General features: G+C 42.3%; 1 protein-coding gene across 1 annotated transcript in view; it reads left to right on the top strand.

Moving 5' to 3' along the window:
* Positions 1-3775: 3775 nt before the first annotated feature.
* The window catches only part of RAD51 (RAD51 recombinase), a 29955-nt gene continuing 26602 nt past the window's right edge, over positions 3776-7128 (top strand). Inside the window, exon 1 of the mRNA XM_014840738.3 lies at positions 3776-4267. The gene's annotated coding sequence lies outside the window, so the exon portion shown is untranslated. The remainder of the gene's footprint in view (positions 4268-7128) is intronic.

Raw genomic sequence — 7128 nt, 5'->3', positions numbered from 1 at the left:
CATAAAAGAATACAGATGAAGGCAAAGTCATCCAAAATTTTACTGGTGAGCAACCTTCTGTAGACTAGGTTCTCTTAGCCATAAAGAAGAGCAATGACTGTTACGTAGGCAACCAACAGTGACTGCCACAAATCCTGCTGGGGTTTCTATTGGGAATTCACTGATTTTGGAGAATTTTCAACTTTATAATCTTGAGCCTTCTCTCTGGGAACACAGTTTTGGAGATTTCTCCACATGGGTCCTGAACATTTCTAAAAGTTTATTCCCAGAAATGTTTTGTGTTTCCAATGTGAATGGGATCTTTTTTTCTATTACATTGTCTAGTTATTGTTAGTACTTAATAAAGCTCTGATCTTTTTATATTTTGTAATCAGTTACACTATTGTCCCTTAAACTGTCCAGGTATATAATCATATCTGTAAATCTTTTCCAACATTTACATCTTTTATTATTTACTTTTAAATTATTTTTTATTATTTCATGCTTTTATTATTACACTTAGTGGCACTTCCTGAACAATAGTAAATAATAGTGGCAATAGACAACTTTGCTCTTCATTCTAATGAAAGTGTTTCACTGGTAAGCAGATGACAGCAGCTTGTTTGGGATATCTGTTTTCTTCTTGATCATGTTAAGGAAACATCTAATTCCTTTTTACCTTTTTTCCCCTTAATCAGGAATTTATGTTGAATTTTAATGAATGCCTTTTCAAAATGATGAAATTTACCATAGGGTTTTTCTCCTTGACCTATTAATGTGGTCAATTATAATTAGAGACTTCCTAATACTAAATCTTCCTCACACTACTCAAATGGATCACCTTGACGTGACACTGGGTTTCCCTTTCCATTCTCCAGGTTGACTATGCCAATGAGATTTTTTTTTTTTTTGAGGAAGATTAGCCCTGAGCTAACATCCACTGCCAAGCCTGTGGGTTTTTTTTTTTTTTTTCTGAAGAAGATTGGCCCTGAGCTAACATCTGTGCCCATCTTCCTCTACTTTATAGGTGGGATGCCTGCCACAGCACGGCTTGATAATCGGTGTATAGGTCCATTCTGGGGATCTGAACTGGTGAACCCTGGGCCACTGAAGTGGAGTGCATGAACTTAACTAATGTACCACCAGGCCAGCCCCTAAGATTATTTTTCTTAAGATAAAAGATTAGGTTTCTGCTTATTAAGTTTTGGTCTTATTAGAGGTTGTCTCCCTGAGATTTCAGATAGGACACCTCGATTACAATTTGGGATATATCCAAAACCTTTCAATTACACATTTATAAATATTCTCATGGATTGTTAATTTAACTGTTAGTGAGAAATCTAGTTTGTCTTATTTCCAAGTTCTTAGTGGGTTGTTGGAAGAAAGGAACAGAAAACTACTCTACACTAAAATGGAAGGGAGATTTATTGGCATGTAGGGGTATCCCATGGACCTCCAGAGCAGTAAGTGTTGTTGGGCCTCTAAGAAATTGGAAGGGAGATCTGGAAAGCAGTCAGAATTCGAAACTGTTTTCTTTCCGTCTCAGACTCTCTCCTACTTTCTTAGTCTCTCAATTTCTTAATCTTTCTGCAGATGGGGCTTCTCTGGTTTGACATCCAGGAACTAGACACAGGAACTTCATTTTAATGACAGATCAAATGCACGAGACTTCACTCAGCCAAGAGGGGTCTGCAGATGTTCTGAGGAGGAGGGTGTGTGAAGAACTGGAGGGAAAGGTGGGTATCTTCGGTATGGAAGGCAACTCACTATCATCCTCAGGAACCCTCTGTAATCACTAAGTTAGTTTGGCTCTACCCCCAGAATGCTTCCTGAATCTGTTCTTTCTGGTGTTGCTCTAACTCACGCCTTCATCTCTTGCCTGAAATATTGCGAAAGCTTCCTAACGGTTTTCGCTGTCTTTACTTTCACTCTCCTGAAATCTGTCCTTCATTGCCACAAGATAATGGTGTGAGGATTAAATAAAAACTTAATGAACTTTAAAGCACTCCACAAACATAAAGGAGTGGTGGAGGAAAAAGTAGATCTAACCACATGACTCGTCTGCTTAAAAACTTCCAATGATTTCCCCATTACCTAAAAAGTAAAGACCAAGCTCCATACGTGGTCTTAAGCTTTTTCACAGCCTGAACCAAACATAACTTTCCAGTCTCGGCACCTCTTACGACACTTTCCCTCTCTCTTCAGACAATACTATTCCTTAACCACATCATTAATTTCCACACCCAAACTGCTCTATCTGCTTATGTCTTACCTCTCTTCTTCTTTGCCCAGGAAACCCTATTTACCCTTTAAAACTGGAATCACAAGCCAAATTTCCTAGTAAACAACAATAAGGTTTACCCTCTCAAAATCAATGCCTCCTTCTACCGGAGTCCTGCAAATACCCAGTAAAGTACCACAGCTTAACTAATATTTCAGTCATTTCTTTCTCCCCTCCACAAGCTCTATTTCCCAGCTTAACATGTCTACTTGAGTTTCCTCAGCTCCACCACCTGCAGGGGCCTAGAAAGTGCCCGGCTCTGGCAATTTGACTGAGTCAGAGGCTCACAACAACCCAAAGTGCCAAAAGCCCATGTTTAGAAACTTCACTGACCAGACAAGGGAAACAATAACAAAAATAAACAAAGAGGACTACCTCAAACTAAAAGGCTTCTGCACAGCAAAGGAAACCATCAATAAAACGAAAAGACAACCTAACAATTGGGAGAAGATATTTGCAAACCACATATCCAATAACGGCTTAATATCCAAAATACATAAAGAACTCATACATCTCCATAACAAAAAAACTAACAACCCAATTTAAAAATGGGCAAAAGATCTGAACAGACCTTTCTCCAGAGAAGATATTCGGATGGCCAACAGGCACATCACAGGATGTTCAACATCATTAACTATCAGGAAAATGCAAATCAAAGCTACAATGAGATATCACCTCCTGTCAGAATGGTTATAATTAACAAGACAGGAAACAAGAAGTGTTGGAGAGGATGTGGAGAGAAGGGAACTCTCATACACTGCTGGTGGGAGTGCAAACTGGCACAGCTACTATGGAAAACAGCATGGAGATTCCTCAAAAAACTAAGACTAGAACTCCAATACGATCTGGCTATTCCACTGCTGGGTATTTATTGAAAGAACATGAAAACACGAATGAGTAAAGATACATGCACCCCTATGTTCACCGCAGTATTATTCATAATAGCCAAGACTTGGAAGCAACCTAGGTGCCCATCAAGGGACGAATGGATAAAGAAGATGTGGTATATATACACAAGGGAATACTACTCAGCCATAAGAAACAATGAAATCCAGCCACTTGTGACAACATGGATGGACCTTGAGGGTATCATGGCAAGTGAAGTAAGTCCGAGGGAGAAAGTCAAATACCATACATCTCACTCATCAGTAGAAGATAAAACAACAATCACATAGAGACAGAAATTGGATTGGTGGTTATCACAGGGGAGGTGGGGAGCGAGGAAGGCGAAAGGTGTGATTAAGCACATGTGTATCCTGAGGGATGGTAATTAGTCTTTGGGGGGTGAACATAATGCAATCTACACAGGAATCGAAATATAATGATGTACACCTGAAATTTATATAATGTTATAAACCAATGTTACAACAACAAAAAGATTTAAAAAGAAGAAACTTCAGAAGCAAATCACTAACAGCTCTCTGGAGCCAGGATATTTCCCAGAGGGATTGAGGAGCTAATCCCTCGGCGTCCTCCGGCGAGGCATACTGGGAGTTGTAGTCTCAGGCCTACCCCACTACCTCTTGGGAGTTGTAGTCCTCGGTGCGGTAAAGAAAAGAAAGGAGCAAGTCCCAAATTTTTAATTAGTCGTTAGGGGGGAAAGGAAGAGGGCAATCCATAATAGCAGGCAAAGTCAAGCTCCGTGGTCCCACCTCAGACTCGCTAGCAGTGGCCGAAGATGCCAGAAGGCGTATCCGAGAAGGACGGGGAGACGTTACGTTGACGCGGGCGTGACCCTGACGGAGGTTTGGCGGGATTTCCGAAAGCCGCCGGGGAGAGCGGGCGCTGAGGCCTGAGACGGAGGCCTGAGGGGGGCCGAGACGCACTCCGAGGCGCGTAGTCGCTAGCCGAAGCTCGCCTGGGTTGTGTGCAGAGGCCGAAGCGACGGAGTAGAGAAGCGGGGCGCAGGCCAGGGGGTCTGGAGTCTGTCCGCGGCAGCCGGGCCCAAGCCAGCGGAGGGAAGTCGGAGCGCGCAGCCCGCCCGAGCGAGCGGCGCTGCAGGCCGAGGTGAGGGTGTCAGGCGCGGCCCGGGCCCCTTTCCGCCGCCGGGCTCGTCCCCGCGGTAGCCGGACCGGCCCCAGGCCCGTGTCCCTCCAGCCGGCTTATGGGGCGCCTCTGCGCCGAGGGAGAAGCTCCAACATGGCGGGGCGGAGCAGGGGCTTGCCCGGGCCCGTCCGACTTTGGGAGCTCGTGGTGGCGAGAACAGCAGCGGAGCCCAGTCTTTAGAGCTGGGAGCAGCCTTGGGGGCCTTTCTTTCCCCCAGCCACTTTAGGGGCGTGGCCGAGGAAGCCCAGATCCGGGGAGGCGTAAGTGACCTAAAGTCGCAGCTGTTGAGTGTCAAGGCCGGGGTTTCCGGATTTCTGGTCAGCCCTCTCTCCCTCACGCCCTGCTGCGCTCACAAAGTGCCGGCCTCCAGTTGCCGAAAGGAGATTTTCGGTATCCAACGCGCAAGACCGTTTAGTGATGCCTACGGAATGATCTGTAGGGAGATTTGGTTTTTAAAACAACTTCTAAAGTGAAGTGTAATAGACGTATGGAAAAATGCACAGATCAAAGCGTACACAGCTCCATGAATTATTACAAAATGAACATACCTGTGTAATCAGCACTCAAGAAGTAGAATGCTGTCAGCACTTGTTCCCCCTGGTCTAATACTCTCCCGGCTTCTCCCCGAAGGGAACCACTGTGTTGACGTCTAACGCCCTTGACTAGTTTTGCCTGTTTCTGAATTTTACATAAGTAAGACTGTATGTTTCTATTTTTGTGTCTGGCTTTGGTCAACATTGCCTAGATTCATACATGTCTTTGCGTGTAGCAGTAGTTCTTTGTCGTTGGTATCTTGTATTCCTTATTCATTCTACCCATGGTTGACGTTGGGTTGTTTCTGGTTTTTTGCTTTTATAAGAAAGGCTGCTGAGGACATTTCTGTATACGTTTTGGTGCACATGTGTATGCTTTTCAACGGGTTAATAATAGAGTATTGAAATTCCTGGGTCATAGCATTTGTCTATCTTCAACTTTCACGTGTAATACTAGTTTTCCAAAGTTGTACCAATTTACATTCAAACCAGCAGTGTTTTGAGTGTTTTGTTGTTCCACATTCTTGCTAACACTTGATTTTGTCAATCTTTTTAATTTTAGCTATTCTGGTAGGTATATAGTTATATTTTGTTCTTTTAATTTTTAATTTTGCTGATTATTAATGAGGTTGAGCGTTTGTTCATACCTTTTTTGGCCGTTTGGATATCTTCTATCGTGAAGGCCTTGTTCAGATCTCTTGCCTGTTTTTCTTCTGGGTTGTCTGTCTTGCTGATTTGAAGGAATTCTTTATGTATTCTGATTATCAGCCCCTGGTTATATATGTGGTAAATATTTTCTCCCCTCACTGTAGTTTGACTTTTCATTCTCTTATTAATGGTGTCTTTTGATGGATAGAAGTTCTAAATATAAGTATAGTTCAGTTTTTCAGCTTTTTCCTTTTTGATTATTGCTTTTTTTTTTTTTTAAAGATTGGCACCTGAGCTAACAACTGTTGCCAATCTTTTTTTTTTCTGCTTTTTCTCCCCTAATCCCCCCTTTACACAGTTGTACATTCTAGCTGTGGGTCCTTCTAGTTGTGGACTTGGGACAGCACCTCAGCATGGCTTGATGAGGGGTGCCATGTCCGCGCCCGGGATCCGGGCCGGCGAAACCCTGGGCCACCGAAGTGGAGCGCACAAACTTAACCGCTTGGCCACGGGGCCGGCCCCTGGTTACTGCTTTATGTATCTAGTTCAAGAAACCTTTAACCCAAAGTTGTGAAGATACATGTCTACATTCTAAAAGCTTTGTTTTTACATTTAGATCTATAATCTAAATTGGAAATTGATTGTTTTTCTGTGGTGTGAGATAGAGATCAAGTTTATTTTATTCTTTAAGGCTATCCAATCAGCCCAGCACTATTTATTGAAAAGACCATCCTTCCATTACTCTGCTTTGCCATCTTTTCCATAAATTATGAAGGGAGACATTTAAATTTAAATTACATTCAGCTGATTCGATATTTGGAATTATCATAAGCTCAGGTTATGCTAAATCTGCCATCTGAGAGATCTGTACTTGAACCAATTAAGAACAAATGATCATGTCAAGTCTCTAAGAATGGAGATTTCCTATTTGTTATCTTTTGAGTTAAATTTATCCTGATGGTTTAACTGTCCAGGTTGTTTTGGTGTGATTTAGGTTCATTTATTCTGTGGACATCAAGACTTGTTCGCTTTTACTAGTACCTCCTGAAGACAGTTACAGATGTTTTTTGTTCTCAGTTCTTCGTTTCACCCTGAGCAATCTTAACCCTCTCATAATGACCTGACTTGAGCTTTTGGCCTTATGCTTATCTGGAAGGTTTCAGACTAAGCAGGGTACTTGCATGTTATTTATTCATTTGTGCATTCACTGAGGTCTGTAATTGATTAAAATGGTGATCTTTAAATTTCATACACTCCTATTAGAAGCAAAATGTGTGACTACAAGCATGATCCTTGCCTGAGCTGGGAATTTACCTCTCATCTCCATCTATTGTTTCTCTATCAGGAATGGAGGCTTATGGGCAATCATTCTGTACCTTCATTTCACTCCTGTCCCACCACCCCCAAACCCTGCTTGCTGGAAGGGAACAATGGAACTGAAGCAGTTTAACCATTCACATTTTTTTTTTTTTTAATTATAAGTAGAGTCCCAGAAAGTCTGCATTCATTTGCCAAATATTTACCAAACACCTGACAGTTATGATGTATTGTAGAGTGTATAGAAATAAATAAAATTTGGCCCCTACTCTCAAGGAATATGAAGCAGGGGACCAGGGGCATGTAGTTGATCTAGTTAAGCTA

Source organism: Equus asinus, chromosome 2, assembly GCF_041296235.1.
Source record: "Equus asinus isolate D_3611 breed Donkey chromosome 2, EquAss-T2T_v2, whole genome shotgun sequence".
NCBI classification, from domain to species: Eukaryota; Metazoa; Chordata; class Mammalia; order Perissodactyla; family Equidae; genus Equus; species Equus asinus.
The sequence above is the reverse complement of the archived record's forward strand: the minus strand, read 5'-3'. Positions and strand labels throughout refer to the sequence as shown.